This window comes from Ovis aries, chromosome 13 (genome assembly GCF_016772045.2).
Source record: "Ovis aries strain OAR_USU_Benz2616 breed Rambouillet chromosome 13, ARS-UI_Ramb_v3.0, whole genome shotgun sequence".
Classification (NCBI taxonomy): domain Eukaryota; kingdom Metazoa; phylum Chordata; class Mammalia; order Artiodactyla; family Bovidae; genus Ovis; species Ovis aries.
The window spans coordinates 74698485-74725854 of record NC_056066.1 but is presented as its reverse complement, the minus strand read 5'-3'; the positions used below and the strand labels follow the sequence as shown (position 1 = coordinate 74725854).

Genomic DNA, 27370 nt, shown 5'->3' with positions numbered 1-27370 from the left:
AGAATTGCACAGTGGTGCGGGGGAGGGGCAGGTGGGGACAGTGGGAGTACTGCGGCGTCTGGAAGCCAGCAGACATGGCCTCATTCCTTCAGTGCCTTGGGCAGATGTCTTCACCACTGTGAGTCTGTTTCTTCAGCTGTTAAAAAGGGGCCCTTTTGAACTTTACCCCTTTCCCATAGCCGGCTGGGTCCTACCATTCAGGGCTGGCAGCCCTCTCAGTTGTCTGCTATGTCCCAGGCCCCGGGCTACTTATTGTAGCTAAAGGCAGCGAGGTTGGGATGGGAGAGGAGGGTTTGGGCAGAGACTGGAGAGGTGGGGTGAGGTGGGCCAAGCCTGGCGCATCCTGTGGCAGGGGTCCTGTTGTTGTTTAGTCGCTCAGTCATGTCCAACTCTTTTGCAACCCCATGGACTGCAGCCCACCAGGCTCCTCTGTCCATGAGATTTGCCAGGCAAGAGTACTGGAGTGGGTTGCCATTTCCTTCTCCAGGGGATCTTCCCTGCCCAGGGATCGAACCTGCATCTCCTGCATTGGCAGGCAGATTCTTTACCACCAAGCCACCAAGGAAGCCCAGGGGCCCTGTAATTATGTGTAAATATCTGTACAGCAGGCTGCTGACTACATTCTCTGCCCACTGGGTATGCACTGATATAGACTTCTCCACTTGGGGAGATGGTGTGAAATTGTCTGATGGTTTGTGTGGAAGAAAAGAAAAATCTGCATCCCCCACACTGCCCATCAGTGTCAACTGAATAAATGTATGCGAAGTTCGAAAAATAAATAAAAATACATTTAAAAGGGTTCTTTGTCCCTACATTGATGTGAGGATGAGATCAAACACATAAAATACCTTGGACTGTGTATGTTGCAAATATTCAAGAAATGGCTGTGATCACTATTTATGATTTGGGCCAAAACCAGGAATCTGGGAATCGGAAGAAGAGGGGTCTTGGACTCTAATCTGCTGTGTGACCTTGAAACAGAGCAGGACCCTATGATCCTTGCTGCTGCCCTTCCCCGCCCCCATGTCTTCAGCCTGCCTTTTGTCAGTGGAAAAACTTTAGCCAAAGAATAAGTTTAATCAGAAAAGTGAGAATATGCAGAAACAAAGGAAAGCAGCCCAAGGAGACCAAATGATCATAGTGTAGTCATTAAACATGTCAAGGACTTCTAGTTTCTTCTCAAGGGCTATAGATAATATTCTGAGCCATATCCTGTGAGCTGTCTTATAGGTACTGAAACCTCCACCAGGTGAAGAGTTAACTACATGACGTAGCCATGACCTCAGCTGCCACAGTTCCGAAAACTGGCCTCAAGAAATGGAAACAAATTGACCTTGGAACTGGAGATTAACTGTACCTCAAAACAATCAAGGTGATGCCGGTCAGACCACCAATGACCAACGTCAAGACGACTGTCAGAGTTGACTGTGCTGTTTCTGCATGTAGCCCCCTCCCTCAGCTTGTAAAAGTGTTTTGTCAGTCGAGGGAAGTTGGCACAAACTCCAGCCTCAGTTATCACCCCTTATGCCAACAACCAGCAAATTCCTTCCCTCCCTTCTTCCCAGCCAGCCAGTGTGTGGTGAGATCTATATTTGCCTTCTTCAAAGCATTATTTGGGAAGGACGACAGCAACAATCTGACAAGCTGTATTTAAAGGACTTACTATGTGCTAGGCATTTTGCATGCTTATCTCAAAAATCAGCCTCTGAGATGGAGACAGTTAACTTCCTTTATAGGAAAATGGAAGCCCTGGAGTTCACAATGAATGAGCAGCTGCTTTGGAGTCACACTGTTCTGGTTTTCAGTCCCAGCTCTGCCATCTCCAGGCTGTGTGACCTTGGGCAAGTCATTTCACTTCCGAACCATAATAATAATGCAGTTTTTAGAGATTTACCGTGTCGAGTACTCTGTTAAGTTCCCCACAAGCATCTTGTTTCATCCCCACCACTCTATGAGGTAGGTTTAATGAGTATCCCTCCCATTTTTAGAGAAGGACACTGAGGTTCAGAGTAGTTAAGGAACTTGGCTATGACCACACAGTGAGTTAATACACAAAATCGGGACTCAAGCCTGGGGCTATTTGGTTATGAAGCTTTTCATCTTTATTACCATTTACAGGAACTGAGATGACCAGGGGTGAGAGGGGAATTATGGGAGATAAGAGACAAAACCAGGACTCTTCTTCCCTAATCCTTGGTGCCAACTGAAGATCAGAGAGGAGGCTCAGGTCTTTGGGGATCAGAGGTTGCAACAGGGGCCTCAGGGGAACTATATTCCAGACTTGAGAGTATGGAATCGTCCAGCACTATAGTTTGATTTTATTTTTATTAATTAGTTTATTTCTGGCTGTGCTAGGTCTTTGTGTCTGCTCGCGGGCTTTCTCCAGTTACAATGAGCAGGCTTCCCATTGCAGTGGCTTCTCTTGGTATGCAGCACAGTCTCTAGAGACATGGGCTTCAATAGTTGCAGCACGTGGGCTCGGTAGTTACAACACATGGGTTTAGTGGCTCCACAGCTTGTGGGATCTTCCCAGACCAGGGATCAAAGCTGTGCCCCCTGCATTGGCAGGTAGAATCTTAACCACTGGTCACCAGGGAAGTTCAGCAGAATGACTGGCTTTAGAGACGGAAACATCGAGACCCTCCAATCGAGGGGATCTTCAGCTGGTAGCAGAGATAGACTTTAAGAGAATCCATGAGCCACTCCCAACTTGCCATCAGTTGTACAAAATTCCAGATCTGTGTATATATGTCACATACTCAGATTTATATATGAGAATATATGTTATATTCTCAGATTTGATGGTATTGATGTTTGAGGTTAGATCATTCTTTGTTTGGAAAATCTCTGCGATGCAGTGTAAGATGTTGAGTAGCACCCCCTGCTTCTATGCCATGCTGGTAGCACCTCCCCCTGCCAGTTGTGACAACCAGAAATGTTGTCAAACATTACCAAATGCCCTCTGGGTGGCTGGGAGGGGCACAGACAACCCCAGCTGAGAACTACTGATATATGTTGATTTTTTTAATGTGAAGGGTCCAGAACTTTTATCACATACTCAAGCCATTGATGATGATCCTCAAACCTTTAAGGACCATTTACTCAAGAAATATTTGTTGAGTTTTTATGGACCAGGCATCGTGCTAAGATTGGGGAATATAGCAGTGGCCAGAATAGGCTTTGTCCCCAAGCTCATGGAGCTGAAAGTGCAGTAGGAGAAAAACTGAATGAGTAATTAGTACCGGAGAGACATATATATCACAAGAAGGAGGCATATTTATCTACTCCAATATCATACAGATGAGGAAACTGAGGCCCAGAGTGGGGACTTTACCTCCCTTAGGTCACAGAGCAAGCCAGGGACAGAGAGCTGCTGCTGCTGCTAAGTCGCTTCAGTCGTGTCCAACTGTGTGACCCCATAGACAGAGTGGGGAGGGGGCAAACAGGAGTGGTAGCTAAGAGGCTTGCTCTGGAAATCAGCTGAGAAGTTCAAGTCTCTGCTCTAGCACCAATTTACTGTAAGTCATTGACATAAGCTGCCGGTGCCTCGGTTTCCCAATCTGTAAAATGAGGGCAATAACAGCACTTACCTTGTGGGGCTGTGAGAATGAAATGAGTTCACAGAGATAAAGTGCCTGACCCATGGTAACAAGTGCTTGCTGCTGTTCTAATTATGATTCCCTCCGGGCCAGCTGGCTGTTTTTACCAACTGGGGAAGAGACAGAGGGAACCCCGCCAGGAACCCCAGAACTTGATTCCTGGAGTCAATCCAACCCTCCTTTCCTCACTCCTTCCAACTTCCTCCTCTACGTCTGGGCTCCCCAACCCCCACCAAGGGGAACTTGGGGGAGCTTGGCCTTCAACACAGCAATGGCAGGAAGTGGTTCTGTCACCACATCCCTTCCCCACTTCCCCCAGCCCCTCCTTCCCCAACACCACAACAGAGTTTAGCCAAGGCCCTGGGAGAGCAGGATCCACCCCCAGGTGAGCAGCCCCCCAACCCTGTCTGGAGTCAGAACTTGGACTTGAAGCCCCTCACCCAGGAGGAGGCCCCATCAGGCTGGGGAGGGGGCTGATCCTGGAGCCCTGAGTCACCAGCTAGATGACACAGCCCTGCAGACTGCTATTAATAACTCCAGGCCCCCAGACCGAGGTCAGCCTCACGAGATGAGGCTTCGCTCCCCACTTCCAGGCAGGGGGAACTCCAAGCCTGTTTCTCCCAAACATGCCCAAGAGGGGAGGGGCAGCCCTGAGAGGCCCTGGCAGGATGTGAGGAAGACATTGGTGTCTGGGACCAAGCGGGAAGGTGTGTGGACTGCAAGACGCCACCTGCCCGAGGGGAGAGCATCATTCCAGTGCCTGCCCTGCCCCCACAACAAACACACCTACCATTCTAGCTCCAGGCTGTTGGCAATTCCCATGCTGACTGGCAGAGATGCTAATAATAATTACAATACCATTGTGCTTACCACCTATCTGTATTGAGCTCCTTCTATAGGAAGTCAAACCTAGACAGCACGTTAAAAAAGCAGAGACATCCCTTTGCCGACAAAGGTCCATCTAGTCAAGGTTATGGTTTTTCCAGTAGTCACGTATGGATGTGAGAGTTGGACCATAAAGAAGGCTGAGTGCCGAAGAACAGATGCTTTCAAATTGTGGTGCTAGAGAAGACGCTGAGAGTCCCTTGTACTGCAAGGAGATCAAACCAGTCAATTCTAAAGGAAATCAACCCTAAATATTCATTGGAAGGACTAGATGCTAGTCCTGAAGCTAGATTGATGCTAGCTAGTCCTGGATGCTAGAGCTGAAGCTCCAATACTTTGGCCACCTGATGTGGAGAGCCAACTCATTGAAAAAGATCCTGATTCTAGGAAAGATTGGGGGCAGGAGGAGAAGGGGGCAATAGAGTATGGGATGGTTGGATGGTGTCACCGACTCAATGGACATGAATTTGAGCAAGCTCAGGGAGATAGTGAAGGACAGGGAAGCCTGGTGTGCTGCAGTTCATGGGATCGAAACGAGTCGGACAGGACTGAGCAACTGAGCAACAACAACATAGGAAGTCACAGAGTTTAGACTTTGCGATCAGCCCTCCTGGACTCAAGTTCCAGCTTCTACTCCTTCAGGCTGTGCAGCCTTAAGCGAGTTACTTTGTCTCTCTCTGCTTCCATTTCCTCATCTGTAAAATGGGAAAGAGAACAGTCCTTACTTAAAAGTGTTGTGGAGGGATTAAGCAAGATTAGACACTGCAAGTTTTCAGCACATGGTGGGTATGGAGGTGGGAAGAATATTAGCTCTTAGGATTCTGTCACTCCAGTGCTCTCCCCTGTACAATGAGGACTCACGATCCCAGTTAACTTCACAAATTAGGATTCACGAGCCCATTTTACAGGCGAAGAATCTGTGAGACTCAAGGAGTTGCCTGCACAGTTAGCAAGGAGCTGGCCTGGGACTCAACCCACATCTGACACCAGCACCCTTTTCTTCGCACCTTGCTGCGCATGCACCCCCCAGCCACCTCAGCCCTATGGTTCTGTCGATGCTGGAGCGGGGACACTTGAAAGCTTATCCAAGTGCCTCATGGCTGACCTTCTTAACATCCTATTTGAGTTTGGGCTTGCAGAACCTCTTGGCATTCGTGGGAGGCACAGATTGGAAGCCATTTTTAAGGTGATGGACCCAAGGTCCAGAGAAGCGCTTCATGTTGCTCACCGTCACACAGCTGATGAGTGGCGGAGATCCTGCCTAGGCCTTCTGACTCCACATCTCGTGCTAAGAACCGGTCACTGGATCTGGCAAGAAGGAAGTCAATGGGGGAAGCAACCTGGGGGGGTGGAAGATGTCCAGGAGTCAGGCTGAAGGGGCTTAAAGCCTAGGAACCAATAGAGAGGACAAGTGTGGGTTATTTGGGCTCTGTAGGAAAAAAGAAAATGGAGTGGGGCGGGGTGAATAAAAGAGGTAAAGAAAAGATCAAGGTAACCAGAGGAGGCAGAGGAAGAGTCAAGCGGAGTTCCTTTACGGTGAGTTCATGACCTTGAGAAGTGATGATGGAGAGAGCGATGTGCGAATTGAGGGGGAAATAGGATGCACCTGGGACCAGTTCCTCTGGCATGGGATTAGCCACCGGCAAATAACACTTTGCTTGGGGTCCCAGCAGAGCAGGTGCAGCCCCTAAATACACATTTAAAAGTTTGCTTGTGTTTTTTTTAATGTTTTTTGTATTTGTTTAATTAAGACTAATTTTTTTAGAGCAGACTGGGGTTCAATCCCTGGGTCGAGAAGATTCCCCTGGAGGAGGGCATGGCAACCCATTCCAGTATTCTTGCCTGGAGAATCCCATGGACTGAGGAGCCTGGCGGGCTATAGTCCATAGAGTTGCAAAGAGTGGACATGACTGAGTGACCGGGCACAAGCAACTTCAGGTTCACAGGAACCTTGAAGGGGAAGTACAGACATTTTACTGTATACCCCTACCCTTACAGCCTCCCCTGTTGTCAACATCCACTACTGGAGGGGTATCTTTGTTACAATCAATGAAACTTCATTGACACATCACTGTCACCCAAAGTCCATAGCTTCCGGCTCACTCTTGGTGGTGCTCATGCTATGGGTCTGGTCAAAGAGGCAATGACATGCATCCATCATTATGCTATCAGACAGAGTGGTTTCACTACCCTAAAAATCCTCTGCACTCCACTTATTCATCCCTTCCTGCCACAAAGATTGTTTTTGATATTTGAAGAAAAAAAAAACCTTAAAGTAGCCAGCATGGGAAAAGGCAGATCTTCGGTGGACTTCCTTATATAGTCATTCAGGCTTTAGTGTTGTTTTTCTTTGGATGACATGGGGGAGGGGAGCCATATTCTTAGTGTTCACAGCCTCGAAAGGTCTAAATCTGGTGCTGTTCACAATGTGTGCGTGTGGGGGGGTGGGGGCGGCTAGCTCTCAGGAAACCCCCGTTTAAACATTCAATGGTCACTAAGCTGTCCTGGCCAGATACATGCAGAACCCTGGGGAACAGCGCAGGAGAGAAAAACCCAGACAGCACACAGGGCAACTGGCAGCCTCTTTGGCCCCTCTTGGCTGGGCACACTTTCTCATGTGTCTTTTAGCTCCCCGGTTCTCAAAGTAGTCATGGGACCAGCAGCATCAGCACCATCTGGGAGCTGGTTAGAAATGCAGACCCTCACCTGCCACCCCCTACCCCCAGGACTATGAATCAGCACCTCTGGGCAGGGCCCAGCAATTTCTGTTTTAACAAATCTGCCAAGCGATTCCAACGTGTGCTCAAGTTTGAGACCTCAGCTTTACTTGAGCTTCACCCGAAGTAGGAAGGGGACGGGCTTCCCTGGTGGCTCAGTGGTAAAGGATCTGTCTGCCAACGCAGGAGACGTGAGTTCGATCCCTGATCTGGGAAGATCCCACACACTTTGGAGCAATTAAGCCCGTGATCCACAATTATTGAGCCTATGCTCTAGAGCCCAGGAACTGCAACCACTGAAGCCTGAGTGCTCAGCAACAAGAGAAGCCTCCTCAATGAGAAGCGCTTGCACCCCAACTGGAGTAGACCCGTTGGCCACAGCTAGAGAAAACCCACACAGCAGGGAAGACCCAGCACAGCCAAGTGTATCAAGGGCGAGAGGGAGAGCTTTTGACCCTATTTGCAGATGAGGAAACTGAGGCTCAGAGAGATGAAGCTGCTTGCCCAAGGTCACACCCAAATTAGGTAGGAATCTAGCCCTTTATGACTGCAAAACTGATAATCCTCACCCCAGTATGACAACTAGGATCAATGTTCAAATGTTTAACAACCACCACCACTACCACCCCGCACCAGTCAGAAGTGACTGCAGCCAAGGAACTCCAGGAGGCCCCACAGAGAGTGGGTGTGCGTGTGTGACCATTCTAAACCTTTTCATTCCTGGATCTGTAGGCCTTGGGGTCTGGAGGAGAGAGAGGGCTAAGGGCTCTGGGGCACTTAAAGGAGTCCATGTAACATCTGTTACCAACAGGTAGGGAAATATTTCAATATTTTAACAACAGGTGCTTACCTGCTGAACCTCAGCCCTAACTACAATCCCCTTCCTAGAAGAAGAGGCTCCTTTACCACCAGGGCAGAGGGCCTGGAGCTAAATTTAGCCCGGAAGAGAACACAGGTATAACTAATGTCTCCTGAGAATATCCATTCAGCAGTGCTTCTTAAATTTGGCTGCACATTGGAGTCTCTCGGGATTTTCTTTTGAACACCGATGCTTGGGTTTTATCTCCAGAGGTTCTGATTTAATTGGTCTGGGATGCGGCCTGGGCACTGGGATTTTTTTTTTTAAGCCCCCCACGATTTTCATATGCAGCTAGGAATTAGAGCAACCCCTACAGAGCCCCTGAAACCTGTAAGAGACTCCAGATTAAGAGCCTGTAATTTGCATCAGTATTTCCCAGGGCTGAGGACTTAAAAAAAAAAAAAAAAGCAAAGAACAGATTCTCAAGATACTCTGATTCAGTAATCCGTGGGGCCCGGAATTGGATGTTAGCAAGCTCCCCAGGTTTCTAAACCAGTGACCCCCGCAGGCTGTGGTAACTGAGAGAGGCTCAGAGATTCCACCCCTCCCCACCCCCGGCCCACCCCCATCATCGTTGAAGCAATGGAGAACATTTTGCCAGGAAGTATCCAGAACCTATTTCCGCAGCTCTTCCTTCCCCTGTGCTGCGGAGACGTTGCTTCAAAGCACACGCTCTGAAACGGAGCCCGAGACGCCCTCCCGGGAGAGCCGTTTTCTGGCTGCTCCGCTGCAGTGCCCTGGGCCGGCTGAGTGCCTTCCAATCCCATTAATCCCGGGATTTAGAAACACCCTCATTTAGAAGTGATCTGCATATATTTGCATATCGAACTCCAGTGCCGCACCCCCTTCCCCCTGCCCCACCCTCCCGTGGCATGTTAGGGTAAAATAAAACTAATGTATTCACAGAGCCCGCTGAGATGTGTTCGAGCCTCACGCAGCGCTGGGACTTGGTTACGCCTGAAGCCCAGGCGCTGGAATGGCCCCGGCTCGGCGCGGATGCAGCGGGAAGGCCGGCGGAGAGCAAGCGTTGGAAGCCTCCTGAGATCTGGAACCACAGCCTAGCCCCTGAGGAGAGGCTACTCGGCATATCTCCAGCGGGAAAAGACGGGGAGCCCAGTAGACAGGGCGAGAGAGCTCCGCTTTCCAGAGGGTTGGTGAGACTCCTTCCTGGCTTCAGAAGGGACCTGGCTTGGAGACCACCACCAAGGCCCTTCCAGCTCCAACCACACGCTCCATGAAAAGCCTGCTGTGTGACAACTGGTGCAGTGGAAGGGGCTGGAATCTGACTTGAATTGTGTGTAAATGACCTTTCCCTCCCTGAGCTTCAGTTTCCACATCTTTAGAATGGGAGTAGTAAACTCAGTAGTAAAGAATCTGCCTTCCAGCAAACCTAATCCAGTATCCTGCTCTAGCATTCCTCTATGGAGACAGGAGATTTAGGGATTAGAAAAAAAGAATCTGCCTTCCAATGCAGGAGAAGCGAGTTGGATCATTAGGTTGGGAAGATCCCCTGGAGAAGGGAATGGCTACTCACTCCAGTGTTCTTGTCTGGAGAATCCCACGGACAGAAGAGCCTGGTGGGCTACAGTCCACGGGGTCTCAGAGAGTCAGGATGACTTAGCGACTAAACAACAATGAGCTCATTACGTGATGATGGGAGTCATGTCTATTTGATTACCCAGTAATGGACAGTCTTTCTTAGGCCCCATCTGAGGCTGAGAAGGAATCTGCTGAGTGCAGTGCCATTGCTGGCCCAGCAGTCCTGAGAATTCTCCATGGCTATCCCTGCCCACAGCGGACCAGCTTCCCTTACCTCCAGCTCACTTTCCTAGTCTGGCCTCCCATTACCGCTGGGAGGCTCCAGAAACCTTTTCGATGCCTTTCGTTTTTGCTTACGTTAGCCTGAACCAGTTTTGATTGTTCACAACCAAGGGCCCCAGTTGAACAAGGACCGTTGTCTTCCTTCGCTTCAACCTACTGAACGTCTTCGACTGCAAGCACCACCTGCCTCATTTCCAGGACTCTCTTCTAGTGCAACGTGGTCCAAATCCACTTCTCTGCAGCCCTGCTCCTCCCTGTGGGCTCCCCTTCCTGCTTCTGTCCGCAGCACTCTCTCCTTCCTGAGCCTCCCAATTTCTAAACCATCTGCGTGTAATCCTGAGGTGCTCTCCCACGCCCATGCCATCCAAACAGTTGACAACCTGTGTAATCCTCTTAAATCCATTCCCTCTGTATCAGTCTGCGGGGACTGCCAAAACAAAGTATCACAGACTGGGGGGCTTAAACAACAGAGATTTCTTTTCTCACAGTCCCGGAGGCTGGAAGTTCAAGATCAAGGTGTCGACAGGGTTGTTTTTTTTCTGAGCCTCTAGATGGTCGTCTTCTCCCTGGGTCTCCATATAGTCTTCCCTCTGTGCATCCATGTGGCCTAATTTCTTCTTACAAGGGCACCGGTTATATTGGATTCGTATCTGCCCTAATGACCTCGATTTAACTTAATCACCTCTTTAAAGACCCTCTCTCCAAACACAGTCACAATTGAGGTGCTGTGGGTTAGAACTTGAAGATGCGAATGAGGGTAGGGTGCACAGTTCAGCTGGTGACAGACTGCTCACTGCGGCTGCTCCAGCTGCAGCCCGGCCACGCCCCACCTGGTAGTACAGTCGCTCAGCCTCTCTTGTACCAGCGCTGACACTCCAGATTCTTCTGGTGGATCAGCTCTCCCTGACCTCGATCAGAAAGCTTCCATAGCTCCCTAGGGTCTCAGGAATAAAGACTGAACTCAGCCTGGCAGCTAGTCCCCTTTGGAACCCGACTGCAGCTAGCCCTCTTTGGAACCCGACTGCAGCTAGCCCTCTTCGGAACCCAGCTGCAGTCTGCTCCTAAAGTCATCAAGGCCAGGAAAATACAGCACTTGTCATCTTGTCGTTTAGTCTCTAAGTCACGTCCAACTCCTTGACCGCGTGGACAGTGGCCCGCCAGACTCCTCTGTCCATGGGATTTCCCAGGCAAGAATACTGGAGTGGGTTGCCATTTCTTTCTTCAAGAGATCTTCCCGATCCAGGGATCGAACCCACCTCTTCTGCTAGGCAGGCGGATTCTTTACCACTGAGCCACCTTGGAAGCCCCAGTTGTTGTCTAGCATCATGCATTCAAAGTATAATTCATGGACCTACAGCATCTGCATCACCTGGGAGCTTGTCAGAAATGCAGACTCTCAGGCTGGGCCCCAGACCTGCTGAGTCAGAATCTGCATCACCTGCGTGGACCCCAGGCCATCTGTATTCACATTGAAGCTTGATAGCTTACAGACACCAAAGGTGTAGGGAGAGGGCCTCATAGGAGTGGGGGCTGTGCTCACCTTGTTGGGTCAGAAACTTGACTTTGTCCTGACAGAACCATCCGACTCACAGGAATCTGGGGTGCACAGCAGATGACAATTCCAAACACACAAATGAACTTGAGGCTGCAAGGCCATTAAGAACGCCTAACTCACAAGTATAAACAAAGGAAACGGTTGCCGGAGATGGCTCCCTGATGGGAAAGGCAAGGTTCTCATCTCTCATTTCCATTTGGCAAACATTTATGGAGGCCCTGCTGAGTGCCAGGCTGGGTGCTGGGAGTTGTGCAGATGGAATGAAAGAGGACATGAGCTTTGTTCTGAAGGAGCTCACGAACAAGGACGGAGACAGGCCACAAAGACCTGCATTCAATAATTCAATAACCAGAGTACACGCCAAGGGCACCCGCCCACCACTGTATTGCTCTAGCCCTCCAAACTCATCCTCTGGCTTCTGGGCATTTGCGCTTTCCACCCGCCCCCCACCTCAAACCCTTCCCACGTCTCCTGTCTCTACCCTCCCCCTATGCTGGCCAACTCTTATTCATCCTTTAGATTTCAGCTGAGATGTCATTTCTTCCAGAAAAAAGTGCTGCTGACCACCCAGACCCGGGAAGGGGGGCTCTTCCATGCTCCCATGATTCCTCTCAACTCACCACTTCCCTTATTGTGGCATTTTTCATAATTCAGAGTGAATTTCCTGTTTATTCATCTATCTCTCCCCCACAGGCTGAGATCATTATGAGGGCAGGACCCTTATCTGCTGCGTTCACTATATTCACAGGTATTTCTTAAACATTAAAAAAAAATAGTAACAGTGGTCGGCTTTTTGTTGAGTTCAGGTACTGTCCTAAATATTTCTATGAATGAATTCATTTAATCCTATGACTGTACAATATGGTGAGTACTATTATTTTTCCCACTTCACAGAGGAAGAAATAAAGACACAGAAAACTTAGGTAGCTTTTCTAAGATATCACAGCTATTAGGTGGCGGAGTAGGGATTCAAAGCCAGGCAGTCTGGGTCCAGAGTGTGCACATTGGAAAACGGTGTGATTAACTGTATGGGAGAGAGGACAGAGGTCAGGGAAGTCTTCAGAGGGAACAACACCCAAGCTGGGTTTTGAGGAGTGAATAGGAGTTTGCCATGTGAAAATGGAGCAAAGTTTTGCAGCTTTGACAACCTCCAGTTTGGGCCCACCTGTCAGAGTGGCAGCATTAGTGGAAGGCAATTAAGAACTCTCTAGATACTGTCCAAGGAAGCTTAGACAGTGTGTGTGCCTTACACGGCATCCAGTTTCAGCCTGAGTCACCATGGGTGGGCGAGGCAAGTTGCACAAACCCTGAGGCTCCAGTTCTTCAGTCCCTGTGTGGGTGAGATGTACACACCCCTCCCCTTTTACCCCCAGATTCAAGGCTCACTTCCCAAACCGCACCCTCATGCTTTGCAGAGACTGTATCGTCATCTCAGAGGAAAGGTCCTGGCAAGCACACCTTCCGGCAGGTGCAGCCCCAGAGCAGAGAGCCAAAGCAGAGTTTCCCTAAAACCCCGCTCAAGCTGTCCTGAGTCTGACCTTACAAACTCTGGGAGCCTCTTCTGGCTCAGGGGTTCCCCAACTTTTAAAGCTCCCAAACCCTTTCAAGGAACTGATTTCAAGGGCACCACAGCCTAACCAAAGGTTGAGAGGAAGTGCTGGGCAGTTCCCCATCTTTGCTGACCCTGACCTTGACCCCAAGAGGAGTCCTGAGCTCTCATCTTAGCCCAACCACCTCTTTTTTACTGCTGAGAAAACTGAGGCCTGGAGGAGGGAAGAGATTTGCCAAGAATACAGAGCAAGTCAGGGCCAGCACCTGGACAGGAAGTATGGTCTCCTGAGCTGAGCCAGCCCTTTCTCAATAAACAGCATTATCTCTCCTGTCCATCCTGTTCTGGTCTCTCAGATGAAATCTGGAAGCCACTACCACCCCAAACTCTACCCCCCGCTTTCATTCATCCCATTCATCCATTCATTCCAAAAACTATTTAACTAGTCACTGAGCCAAGCCAGGCCCCTGACCTCAGGAAGAGGCAAGTTGGTGTGTGAGACAAACATGTCCCCAGACTTTTATCATCCGGTCTGACAAAACCAATACTTCCCTGATGGTTCAACTGGTAAAGAGTCTGCCTGCCATGCGGGAGACCCAGGTTCAATCCTTGGGTTGGGAAGATCCCGTGCAGAAGGAAATGGCAACCCACTCCAGTATTCTTGCCTGGAGAATTCCAGGAACAAAGGAGCCTGGTGGGTTACAGTCCCTGGGGTCACAAAGAGCTGGACACAACAGAGTGACTAACACTTTCACTTTCTGACAAAACCACATCAGAGACTGTTCAAGCCTTATTCTCAGGCCTAGCACATAGTAGGTCCTCAATAAATATGCATGGAGCTCTGAGGAAGGAATGACATGAGGATGCTGGGCCAGCAAGTTGGGAAAGCCACCTTAGACCTCAGGGCCCCTTCCTCTCCCCTCCTCCCATCATTCAGCACCTCCGTGGGGGTGGACAAGAGAACTCAGACCCACACTCTGCTTGAGCTTTGTGCTCTAGTTGGTCTAGATCCAAGCCATCCGAACTGATGGCTGTAGGGCTCGTGTGGCTGTTTTAACTAAAATTAAATAAGATTTGAAAATCCATTCCCTGATTTCATTAGCCACATTTCTAATGCTCAAAAGCCACATGTGGCTGTTTGCAATCATACTGAACAGCACAAACCATAGATCATCACCACAAATGTCCTCTGGACTGTGCTGCTGGCCAAGAGCAGGGACTCCCAGGACCAGTACTTTTCCCAAAGTGTTTGGGAATTGACATAAGATTGCCAACTCTCCGTCTTGCCAGAAAATTACAAAAGCAATAACAATGATTTTAAAAACAGAACATGAGCGCTAAGAGTGATGTGAGATTCTCAATTGGATTCTCAGTTTTTAAAAAGCCCACATTAAATGGACTTCCCTGGCGGTCTAGTGGTTGGGGCTCTGCTCCCAATGCAGGGGGCCCAGATTCGATCCTAGCTGGAGACACTAGATCCTGCATGCTGCGACTAAGAGTTTGCAGGCCACAACTGAAGATCCTGTGTACTGCGATGAAGATCGAAGACCCAGTGCAGCCAAATAAGCAAAAATAAAATAAAAATCCACATTAAGGGATATGCGTGGGAAAACTGGAAAAATTTGAAAATAGATTACATATTGGATAGTTGTATGTAGGAGACTGGGCTTCCCTGGTGTCTCAGATGGTAAAGAATCTGCCTGCAACGCAGGAGACAGGTTTGATCCCTGGGTCAGGAAGAACCTCTGGAGAATGAGATGGCAACTCACTCCAGTATTCTTGCCTGGAGAATTCCATGGACACAGGAGCTTGGTGGGCTGCAGTCCACGGGGTCCCAAATAGTCAGATATGACTGAGCAACTAACACTTCACTTCACTTCGGGTAGGAGACTGCCCTTGTTTTTTGGAGATTAGGGAGTGGAGGATTTAAGGATAAACTATGATGACATCTGCAACTAACTTCCTTGTGGCTCAGAAAAAATGTTATTATATAAATATGTATGTATATATTTATAGAGAGAGAGTATGCGCAAGAGAGAGACAAAGGGAAAGCAAGTGTGTTGATGTGTTAACAGTTCAATGTGTGAATCTAGCTGAAGCTTAGAGGATTGTTCGATGTACTATTCCTGTAACTTTTCTGAAAGTTTGAGAATTTTTCAAAATAAAAAGTTGAGGGGAAAATAAGTCATGATGGCGGTTTACCCCCCTGCCAGGCAGAGGCGATGGGTGTTGGGGGGCTGTGCTGATGTTCTAGTTCTTGATATGGGATGTTGGTTACATGATGGTAGAGTGGGTTGCCTTATTCCTCATCCCCCTCCATCACTCCCACCCCCTGCCAAAGAGATACATCCTCCCGGCACCTGTGGGGTTTCCCTGATAGCCCAGACAGTAAAGAATCCTCCTGCAATGCAGGAGACCCCAGTTCGATTCCCGGGTCGGGAAGATCCCCTGGAGAGGGAGTAGACTACCCACTCCAGTATTCTGGCATCTGTAAATGCAACCTTATTTGGAAAGGTCTTTCCAGGTTAACTAAATGAGGGAGTTAGAAATAAGATCATTCTGGATCAGAGCGGGTGCTAAATCCAATGACTGTTGTCCTTGTGAGAGAAAAGCAGAGGGAAATTTGGGAACCAGAGACCCAGGTAAGAAGGCCACGTGAAGCTAGAGGCAGAGGGATCAGAGCAATGCTGCCACAGCTGATAACTCTCGGAACCACCAGAAGCTGGAAGAGGCAAAAGGAAGGATTCTCCCCTGGAGCCCTCAGAGCTAAGCCCGCCTGGGAACACCTTGATCTCAGACTTCCAGCCTCCAGAACTGAGAAAATGAATTTCTGTTGTTTTAAGCCACTAGGCTTGGGGTCATTTGTTACTGCAGCCCTAAGACACACACAGAGGTGTGTTTTACTTACAGAGAACTCATCAAGCTGCACGCTTAAGATTTGTGTGCGCTTCTCTAGGTACATTAAACTCCTTTAAAAGGCACTTAAAAATAAAGAAACCAGGATGACTCTCTACTGTGCCCCTGCAGTGGAAGTGCAGAGGCCGAACCACTGGGCCACCAGGGAATTCCCTTGGCATTCGTTTGTTTGAAAAATGTTAAAGAAACAGTTTCATAAAGACAATCTCAGAATAGAAGATGGGCCCATCAAATAACATTTAACTTAATGACCCTTCATTTCACTGGGAATCTGAAAATATATCTCACGGTAGATAAGCCCCAACGGCGGATGGGTTGTACCCGAATCACCCAGGGAGCTTTGAAAGACAGCATCCCAGACAGAGGGTCACCGGGATGGGAGAGGGAGGCCAGAAATAGAGCTGTGGGAATGTAGTATCTGCTAAAGGTGACATTTCAAATTAGTGGAGGAAGACAGATTATTCAGTATGGTGTTGGTTCAACTGGCTAGCCATTTGGAAAAAAAATAAAGCTGTATCTCTACCTCCTTCCAATCACCAAAATAAATTCCAGATGGATAAAAATTTTAATTAAGAAAAAAACACTCTAAAAGGACTACAAGAGAATGTGAGACATTTTCTTTTTATAATCTTGAGGTAGGAATTGCCTTTAACAAACATTTGCTGAATACTTATTCTCTCACTTTGTGCTTGGTGCTAGAGATGGGGACCGGGGAGACCCCTGCTCTCAGGGAACTCACACTAAAGAGGGTGGTTCAAACCAGTGGTTTCCAGGTCCTCAGATTTCACTAACCATTCACAGTAAGTTTTAAATTATTTGCTGTTTAATAATCTTCTAGTGGGGAAAGCATTTATTTCTATGCATGAGAGAAAATCACAAAGTTATTACAGAAAAAACTAATAAATTTTGGGAATTCCCTGGTGGTCCAGTGGTTAGGACTCTGCCCTTCCACTACAGGGGGCAAGGATTTGATCCCTGTTTGGGGAATTAAGGGTCCTGCAAGCCATATGGTATGGTCACACACACAAAAAAGAATTAATGGATTTTAATACAGAAAAATAAATAGCCAAAACTCAAAATGGTCCTAATGGGCAGGGAGAATAGAGCCAGACTGTTCAATGAATATGAGGTTTTCTTTTGAGGTGATAAAAAAATGTTTTGAAACTAGATGGATATGGTGGTTGCACAATGTTATGAATGTATGAAATGCTACTGAATTGTAAATTTTAAAATGATTCATTTTATGTGAATTTTACTTCCATAAAGATAAATAAGAATATAATTTTTAAAGTCAACTAAAAAATAAAAAAACCCAAGTCCTTGAATGGGAAAAATTTGCAACACAAAGGGGAGACATGTTTTGCCTTTATATAAAAATAGTGTTAATTTATGTAGTAAGGCTCTTAGACCCAGCAAGTCCAGTCTTAGTCCCTAGGCTTTAGAGGAGGGGTCTCCTTCTGACCCTTCTCTGTCTGTGCTTCTTTCCATGGGGTAAGGAGTTCAAGGGAATTTGCACTCCTGGGGCCTGTGAGTCTCTTCGAGGTCGCTTTCAGGGTACTGGGGACCCTAGAACTTCCAGCCCCACAGCAATGAGCCTGCCTCCAGCGCCCTTGCGGGACTCTTTCCAAGGTCCAGCCTCCTGACAGTGGGCCATCTACCTAGGCGGGTACCCCCAGGCCAGTGTGACCAAGAACCGGCTACTGGTGAGGGATGGGGTAGGGAATAAATGGAGCTGAACCGGAGCCAGCGTGCCCACACACGCAAGAGGAGGTGAGGTGGGGGTTAGTATTCTTGCCTTGGATTCTCCCATGTCCCTCGTGAAACTCTGTGCCTTTGGCAACTTGCATTGCTACTCAACATTACGTTTTTGAATGTTATCTGTGTTAATATCTATAGCTCCAGTTTATTGATTTTCACTCACACAGTATTTCTTTGAAGTTTTAAAAGTTTCAGACCCCTGACCCTTAATGGAGAAGATTCTGACGGAGGAGAGCTGCTTCACGAGCAGCTTTCAGAAGCTCTGGGCGTCGCCACTTGGCAGTCCGGTTTGGGGACCAAGGGGAGGCAAGCCACTCTTGGCATGTCCCTGGCTTTGCACAGGCTAACACTGTCACTTGCTGCTGCCCTTTCTTGTGGTCCCCAAGGTCAGCCTGGACCGGCTGCTGCGCAAGCCACCAGCCCAAGGGCCTGGTTTTGGTCTGGGAGCCGTGACGGAGGCAGCGGGCGCCCCCTGCTGGAAACAAACGAAAGCTGAGACAATCTGTTCCCCATTCCTCCCCGCCCCTCGCCCCTTCCCCAGCCTTACCCCCCAACCTCTAGCGCTCATTTAAGGCCAGCACCGCTGGGATACAAATAACAGCCATCTCTTTGCTTTCCAAAAACGTTCACACATAAAACAGACATTCTAATAGCTCCCTTTCGTGGAGCCTTTATTAGCGATAAAGCAATGCCTTTGAGAATCTGTGGAGCTCAAATCCTGGTTTATCCTCTGATCTCTGTGTGACCTCTGTCAAGTCATTGGAGCTCTGAAAAGCTCTGAGATTCCTTATGAATAAAATGGGACAGGAATGTCACCTACCTCATAGGATTGCTTTGAGGATTAAAGTGGTGCCTGACAGGCAGCAAGGACTCCTCACTATTAGATGCCAGACCCAAGGTTTCTCACGGAGACACAGAGCTTACTTGTATCAGCAGCTGCTCTGTGTTCTTTCCATTGATTATATCCTTTAATCATCGCAACTCCATGCGGTGAGTCACTTATATTCACCTCCACTTTACAGAGGAGGAAACTGAGGCATGGAGAAATCAAGCAACTTGCCTGAAGGCTCACAGCTTGCTGTTGGTGGAGTGTTATTTGAACACAGGCAGCTGTAGTCTACAACCGGGGGTGGGGCGAGTTTCCCAGGTGGTGCTAGTGGTAAAGAACCCACCTACGATGCAGGAGACATAAGAGGTGCAGGTTCGATCCCTGGGTTGGGAAGAGTCCCCTGGAGGAGGACATGGCAACCCCACTCCAGTATTCTTTCCTGGAGAGTCCCATGGACAAAGGAGCCTGAAGGGTTACAGTCCGATGGGGTTGCAAAGAGTTGGACATGACTGAAGCAACTTAGCACGCATGCATGGCAATCTGGGGAGGCATGTACTATGCCCATTATACAGCTGGGGACACTGAGGCTCAGGGAGTGAAGCGACTTGCCGCATGTCACACAGCTGGCCTGGGCTTCCCCAGTCCTGTCTCTTTGCATTGTCTTATGTGGCTCCGGGGCATCCCAGCGGGTGTAGTGACCCTGTGTGCCAAATGAGGATGCTGAACTAAGACAGCTGAGTGCCTCGCTCAAGGTCACAGAGTCAGTTAGTAGTGAGCTTTTTCTGTTGGGGGCTGGGACTCAAGGGTATTCTATTTAGGGGCCTAGCACCTCTGTGGCTCCCTGCTGCAGCCCCTGAACAGCTCTTGTCTTTATAAGCACAGCTCTTCTTCCCAGGCACCCGAGTTTAGCACCACTCGCTTCCAGGCCAGCCTCAGCACAGCTGTCAAAGTTGTGCTCTTAAGCTGTCACTCAGCCTGAGCCTGGCCTCAGTGTTGGCTCCTGGGGCTTCCTGTAGGGCTAGAGGGTCAGATTCCATCCTCTTGCCCTCTGGGAAGCAGCTGGTACCGTAGAAGGAACAGGAGTTTGGAGCCAGATAGTCCAGGGTTCTAATCCAGCTGTGCCCCTTCCTTTCTGCATGACCTTGGGTGAGTGTCATCACCTCCCTGCATTCCTATTTCATCACCTCTAAACTGGGCTAACTATCAGTGCTTTGCAGACTCCTGTGAGGATGAAATGCAATAATGTGTGTACAGCATCTGGTACACAGTAGGTGCTCAAGAAATATTAGATTCCTTTGCTCCAGACCTTTGTCCCCTGCTGTTTATGTTCCCACCTTCTCTTCCATGATGTCTCTGAGCCAGGGTTGGGCTGGTGTAGAAGCCACATCCTTTGTGTTTCCTGGGGTGCTGGCTCACAGACAGAATAACGTCACCATATGTAACTCAGCCACTGTTCAGTGGTCCATCAGAGATGGATTGAGCACCTACTATGTGGTGTGCTGGTGGTCAAGAACCCGCTGCCAATGCAGGAGTCATAAGAAACTCGGGGTCAGGGTTCGATCCCTGGGTCAGGAAGATCCCCGGGAGAATACTGGCAGCCCACTCCACTATTCTTGCCTGGAGAATCCCATGGACAGAGGAGTCTCTAGTCGCTGAGTTGGACATAACTGAAGCAACTTAACACACACATGTGCCAGGAACTGTTCTGTTAAAAAAAAAAAAAAACCTATTGATTTATTCGGTTGTATTGGGTCTTAGTTGAGGAACATGGGATCTTCATTGCCTCATGCAAGGATCTTTCATTGTGGTGCAAGGGCTTGCCCCACAGCAGGTGGGATCTTAGTTCCCTGACCAGGGATTGAACCTGTGTACCCTACATTGCAAGACAGAGTCTTTTTTTTTTTTAAAGACAGAGTCTTAACCACTGGACTGCCAGGGAAGGGTCCCAGAAACTGTTCTTGGGAATGGGGCAGCAGTGGTTCACAAGAGCCCAGTTTGAAGTGTATCACTGAGAACTTACCTAGTCAGTGTTCAGCCCCTGGGCTACGGGCCAACCCTGATGCACGACGCCTACTTCCTGAGCACTCGCACTCTTTCGCACTCACGGCTTCATGTAATCCTCAAAGATTCCACCTGAAGTATGAATATCATCTCTAACTTAGACATGAGGGAACAGAGATGTCGAAAGTTAAGTAACATAAAGAGGAGCAGGGGACATACATTGCCATATGTGAAACAGATACCCGGTGGGATTGGCTGTATGATACAGGGAGCCCAACCCGTGCTCTGTGACAACCTAGAGGGCTGGGATGGGCTTGGAAGTGGGAGGGGGTTCAAGAGGGAGAGGACATATGTATACCTACGGCTGACTCATGTTGATGTACGGCAGAAACCAACACAATATTGTAAAGCAATTATCCCCCAATTAAAAATAAATTAATTTAAAAAAAAAAGAGGAGATGGGGGCTGACTGTAGACAGTCTGATCCCAGGGCCTGAGCTTCACTGGGCTGCCATAAAGTCTACCTCTTACTCCTTCCTCCAAGGTTCTAATGTTGTTCCCATTTTACAGATGAGGAAATTGAGACTCAGAGGGAATGAATGCTGTCCAAGGTCATAGAACATATAAATGTAGGTTCTAGGATATTTGGAGCCTAGGTTTGGCCTGACTCCAGATCCCACTTCACCCCTACAGAGAGCTGACTCATTTGATAATCATTTTCTTCCCAATACAGAAAGAAATCAGATTGAGGTCAGCCTTGAGAGGCTCAATCTATTGAGGAGGCCAGTGGGTAACTGACCAGTTCGCACTGCAGTATGTTATGACAGTGACACTTGGAGTGTGCTAGGAGAACTGACACTAGGGTGATAGTAACTACAGAGGAGGAGTCCTGGAAGGCTTCCTGGAGGTGGTGATACTTAAGCTGGAAGTGGAAAGATGAACAACGGACGAGAATCATCTGGAGTTGTTGGGAGGGAGGGAGGTTGTCTGACAACACATACATCGTAGCCTCCTCCTAGGTATGGGACTATTGAGTCCAGTTTTTCTGTTTATTTCAAATTCATTCTCTGCCCTTCTCCTGTTCCACTTCATATGGTAAACCATGTTTCCTGGTCTCCCTGGCTAATTAGCTTCTGGCTCCGTTCAGCCAATGGGAAACTTTGGCAAGAGATCAGAGAATAAAGTGAAAGTGAAAGTGAAGTCGTGTCCGACTCTTTGCGACCCCATGGACCGTAACCTACCAGGCTCTTATGTCCATGGGATTCTCCAGGCAAGAGTACTGGAGTGGGTTGCCATTTCCTTCTCCAGGGGATCTTCCTGCCCCAGCGATCGAACCCGGGTCTCTCGCATTGCAGGCAGACGCTTTACCGTCTGAGCCACAAGATTAAGGGAAAAGCTAGAGTTTCTAACCCCATCTCTCTCAGCCTCGAGGGAAGGCAGGGGATGACTTTAGTAGCCAGAGTCTCTCCTCCACGTTTGCAGAACCTGCTGGAAAGGCCTGTGGTCCCAGCTCTTCTCTGGGTGGCCCTCAGTTCCTGGTCTAGGTGGTGCCAGCTCCTGTCTTTATAATGCTGGCCCTCGGGGAGGGCATGGCCTTCCTCTGTTGCTAATCTCAGTTTTTCAATTTCCCTTAGTCACTCCTTCAGCCCTTCTAACAATTTTGTTTCTAATCCTCCAAATTAGAGTCCCTCTTTTTAAAAATACTAGAATGTATTTATTTGACTGCACCAGGTCTCTTTTTAAAAATTTTATCTCTGGCTGTGCTGGTTCTTTGTTGCTGTGCGGGCTTTCCTCTAGCTGCAGCAAGCAATGGCTCCTCTGTAGCTGCAGTGCGCGGGCTTCTCATCGTGGTGGCTTCTCTCGCTGCAGAACATGGTCTCTAGGGCACACAGGCTTCAGTAGTCGTGCTACGTGGGCTCAGGAGATTTGGCTCCCGGGTTGCAGAGCACAGGCTCCATAGTTGTGGCTCACGGGTTTAGTTGCTCTCAAGTATGTAGGACCTTCCCAGGTCAGAGATCGAACCCATGTCTCCTGCATTGGCAGGTGGATTTTCTGCCACTGAGCCACCAGGGAAGGGCTGCACCGGCTCTTAACTGGGTTCTTTTTGGTTGTCCTATGTGAACGCTTAGTTGCGGCATGTGGGACCTAGTTTAGTTCCCCAGTCATGGATTGAACCTAGCCTCCCTGCATTGGGAGCGTGGAGTCCCAGCCACTGGATCACCAAGAAGTCCCAGATTCCCTCTTTAGAATTGTCTGGCTCCCGTCTTGTTTTCCTAGCCAGACTTCTGATATCCTGTCTCCTTGTCCATAAAATGGAGGTTCATTCGATCATTTCACAAATAAGTATCTAGTAGATTCCTTGTACGGAGAAGGCAATGGCACCCCACTCCAGTACTCTTGCCTGGAAAATCCCATGGGCGGAGGAGCCTGGTAGGCTACAGTCCATGGGGTCGCTAAGAGTCGGACACGACTGAACGACTTCACTTTCACTTTCCACTTTCATGCATTGGAGAGGGAAATGGCAACCCACTCCAGTGTTCTTGCCTGGAGAATCCCAGGGATGGGGGAACCTGGTGGGCTGCCGTCTATGGGGTCGCACAGAGTCGGACACGACTGAAGTGACTTAGCAGCAGCAGCAGATTCCTTGTAACTACAAAACTGTGCTAAGTACTGGGAAGCTCACAGGAAACAAGGCAGATTAGAAGACATGAAAACCCAGGCACTGCCTACCCCTCATGTCTCTGTACTGATCAGATGAGCTGTGTGCATAAATGCACCTGCTGCCTGGGTCTCAGGAATTGCCAGCCTCAGGTAAACACTATCTGGACTAGAGCCTGTTTTCTAAGTGTTCGGGGCCTGGGGCCTTTTCCCACTTCCTCCTCCCCCACTCTAATCCTGACAGAGAAAGATTTAGGACAAGTAAAATGAATTCTTAATCTACACCATGGGGAGTCAATTTAAGGGACTTATTATCCCGAGTGGTGGTACGGTTTTAAGCTATAAATAGATCTTTCAAGAACAGGTTTCACTAAACCCATAGACAGCAATGACACAGAGAGAGAAGGCAGAGAGGCGCCCCAGAGCACTCCCCTGCTGACCGCCTGCCCATAGCTGTGCTGTCCTCCTGGGGCACCCAGCACAGTGGCAGGAACCCTGGACTGGGCTGGGAGTCAGGAGACCAGGCTTTGAACCCCAGCTCTACTGACCATCAAGTGCATGACCTTGGACCAGTCGTTTGACTGCTCCCAAGCCTCAGTGTCCTCCTCTGCAACCTGGGAAAGCTGAGAGTACTGAGGATCTCTGGTTGTGATGATTATAGGTTTAAAATGCATATGAAGCACTTGGTATTAGGTAAGTGCTCAGTAAACATTTGCTAATATGATTGTTATTTGCTGCAGGAGGTCTGGCCTAGAATCCCAGCTCTCTCCATTAGACCAGGAAACGTACCGTGTGACTGATCCTGAGCAAGTTATTTGCTCTCTGGGCTTCAGTTTTTTCCTCTGTAAAACAGGAAAATAGTAACTACACTGCCTGGCTCAAGAAAAGAGAGTTCAAGGATCGTCTAAGAACCAGGTAGGGAATTCCCTGGTGGTCCAATGGTTAGGACTGCATGCTTCCACTGCAGGGTGCCTGGGTTAGACCCCAAAAGCAGTGCTGCTCAAAAAAAGTACAGAGGTTAGAGCTGGATTGCCTGATTCTCAATCCCAGTTCCACCCTTACTTCTATTCCTTTATTGTCCTGTGCCTGTTTCCTCATATCTGAAATGGAAATAACGATGGCAACTACTTCATAGAGTAGTTGTGACGATTAAAGTGCTTAATACAATCACTGGCATTGAGTTTCTCAAGCCGTTCTTCATCAGTTCAGTTCAGTTCAGTCACTCAGTCGTGTCCGACTCTTTCACACTCCATGAACTGCTGCATGCCAGGCCTCCCTGTCCTTCACCATCTCCTAGAGCTTGCTCAAACTCATGCTCATTGAGTCAGTGATGCCATCCAACCATCTCGCATCCTCTGTCGTCCCCTTCTCCTCCTGCCTTCAATCTTTCCCAGCATCAGGGTCTTTTCCAATGAGTCAGTTCTTCTCATCAGGTGACCAAAGTATTGGAGCTTCAGCTTCAGCATCCAGTCCTTCCAATGAATATTCAGGGTTGATTTCCTTTAGGACTGACTGGTTTGATCTCCTTGCAGTCCAATGGACTCTCAAAGAGTCTTCTCCAACACCACAGTTCAAAAGCATCAATTTTTCGGTGCTCAGCCTTCTTTATGGTCCAACTCTCACATCCATACATGACTACTGGAAAAACCATCACTTTGACTATATGGACCTTTGTTGGCAAAGTAATGTCTCTGCTTTTAAATACGCTGTCTAGGTCTGTCATAGCTTTGTCATACCTCATATAATACCTAAATTGCTTGGGGCTTTGGAATCAGAAAGACCTGCGCCCATATGCCAGTTCTGTCCTCTAGGCTGTATGACCTCGGACAAGTCACTTTCCCTCTCTGAGCTTCAGCTCCCTCCTCCCTACCATGGAAGACTAGAGTGGCCCCAGCTTCTTTAAGGTCCTGTGATGCAGCAAAGCACACATGCGATGCCTGGCTTGAGTCAGGTGCACAAGGAAAGTGCTTTCCCTCTTCTTTTCCTCTTGGCTCCTCTCCTCAGCATTTTTCTCAACGGTCTACTTGAATGTCCTGACCCAGAGCCCCACCACTGCTTCTAGAAATCATCCCATCAAAGCTGAGGCCATAACTACACACTGCATGTTCTGGTGAGAACAATTCTTGATGGGTAAGTCACAAAACCAGACTGGCTTCTTTGTGTTTGCAATGGAAGAATTCTGATATGTTGTTTCAAGGAGTCTGTTAGGAAAATTAAAATGGAGGAAGTCTTGTTCAGGCTTCAGAAGTTAGAGAGCAGGCCTCTGACCTGCTTCTGACCTGCCTGGACCCTGCTGGGATTCCATGCCTGCCTGCAAGCACAGCAGGTCAGGCGGGACTTTAGATAAGAAAAGGAGTGGGTCTGTCAATTGAGCCCCTGGAGGTCTTGACAATCACCCTGGGGTCTAACAAAATCCTATGACTCACAAGGTGAAACAAACAGCATTGTAAAGAAGGTTAAAATAAAACCAGAGTCGCATTTTTCTATGCAAATGGATGATGCTATCAGTTTGCAGCCTGGGATTGTAAGGGGGAACCCCTGAAACTTCAGTTTGAAATCTCTCCTGGGAGTGGACGCACCACCCAAGACCTTTTTCCAGCTGGGACTCCAGACTGCTATTAATGAGGACTTGCCAGCACTACGTCTGGATGTTGGTTGGCCCCATTTGGTGATGAACGAGCTGTGGCTCTATTGTTTCTATTTCTTTTAATGACTGGATACTGAAATTAAGTCAAATAGTCTTTTATAAAATATTGATATTACTTATTGTGTGTGACAAGTAGTTTCTTTTGTTAGTGAATACTTCGAACCTAAAAGGATAGTAAAACTTTTGGCAAAACAGAGTCATGACCTCGGGCCATGAGCTCTCCCTCTCTGGTCTCCAGCTCCATGACGAAGCTCTTTCTTTCTGTGTCCTGACATTCTGCAATCTTGTGATCTGGTGGCAAAGGCCACGGTTAGGATGAAGACTTCGTCCAGTTGGGGATGAGAATGGACAGCATCCTCCTGAGTCCTCCAACATCCTTGAGGGAGGTGACTTGTTTGGAGGCAAGACACATCCTACTCACATGGGATGGGGTGGGGGTGGGGGGTTGGAGGCGGCTCTGCAGGGCTGAGGAATCAGGTTGGAAAACTGCCTAGTCGGTACAAAACCAACCTGCTGTCATGCCCGTGTTTACCCAGCTCTCCAAGGCTGCTCTGGGAGCCTGGTCCTGCTGAATGGGGATGAGGGGGAATGAGGGGGCATAGCCAATCCAGAGACCTCATGCTCTATTCCCCTTAACAAAACCTACTCCTAGGAAAGAACCAGGGAAACGCCCTCATACTCGGGTAAAACAGATCGTAACAGCTCCAAGCACTCTGTCTTTTTAAACTTTTTGCACGAGTTTTTTTTTAGATTTCCTCCCCCTCCCCACCCGCCCTGGCAAATTTGTATTTTTCAATTGACGAAAGCAACTTATGCAACACAGAGACTTTGGGGCAAACCCCGGCGCCAGGCTTCTGCGCAAAATACCAAAAAAGCTTAAACAGAGGGTATTGCCGAAAGTGGCATTTCGGGCACCAGAAGGGCGATCATACCTTTCTGAAAGGTGGTAGACCTTTAAGTACATCTACAACATCTACACTGAACAGAGGAGAATACGGAGAATGTCTTCACTTCCAGCTCCATTATATAATAAATATGTGTACAAAGCTCAGCAAGGGTGGGCTCTGACTCTTCTCCGTTTCCCCAACTCCAGCAATCGGGACTTGCATCCCAAGTCCCTCTACTCGACCTGAGGTTGGACCAGCCACCTCCCATCTCAGGGCCTCAGTTTCCCCATCTGTAAAACAAGGATTACATGCTTCCCTCTTCCCAGGACACGTCAAACCTAATCGGGAAGGATCTGATTAGGTTCGAAGAAAAGCGTAAAGTAACCGCTTAAAAGGCAGGCGAAAAGACCGATAACATTTATTTCTCTCTCACCAACCAAACACTCCGTTTCACGTTTTTCTGAGCTGTTCCGGGAAGGGCGCGGCCAGGCCACCAGGAGCCACGCCTCCGGAAGTGGGGCCAGACTCAGCCGCGCCACGGCCTGCGGCCCAGGGAAGGGGCCCAGCAGTGACGTCACGTAGACACTCCTCTGTGTTCCTCCGCCCTGAGATAAAGTAGCCCCTAACCATAGCGGATTCTTCCACTCAATACTAAGCGACATATAAAATCTCAGATTCTCTTACGACTA

General features: G+C 48.6%; 2 long non-coding RNA genes across 2 annotated transcripts; one reads left to right on the top strand and one right to left on the bottom strand.

Moving 5' to 3' along the window:
• The first annotated feature begins 5658 nt into the window (after window positions 1–5658).
• On the top strand, window positions 5659–9454 carry LOC121816236 (uncharacterized). Its single transcript, XR_006055729.1, has 2 exons — window positions 5659–6020; window positions 8967–9454. It is a non-coding gene; the product is annotated as an uncharacterized LOC121816236 (long non-coding RNA).
• An 8847-nt stretch (window positions 9455–18301) lies between these two features.
• Window positions 18302–27209, bottom strand: LOC132657578 (uncharacterized). Its single transcript, XR_009595974.1, has 3 exons — window positions 27115–27209; window positions 20509–20621; window positions 18302–20193 (listed from the first exon to the last, which is right to left on the bottom strand). It is a non-coding gene; the product is annotated as an uncharacterized LOC132657578 (long non-coding RNA).
• Window positions 27210–27370: the final 161 nt, after the last annotated feature.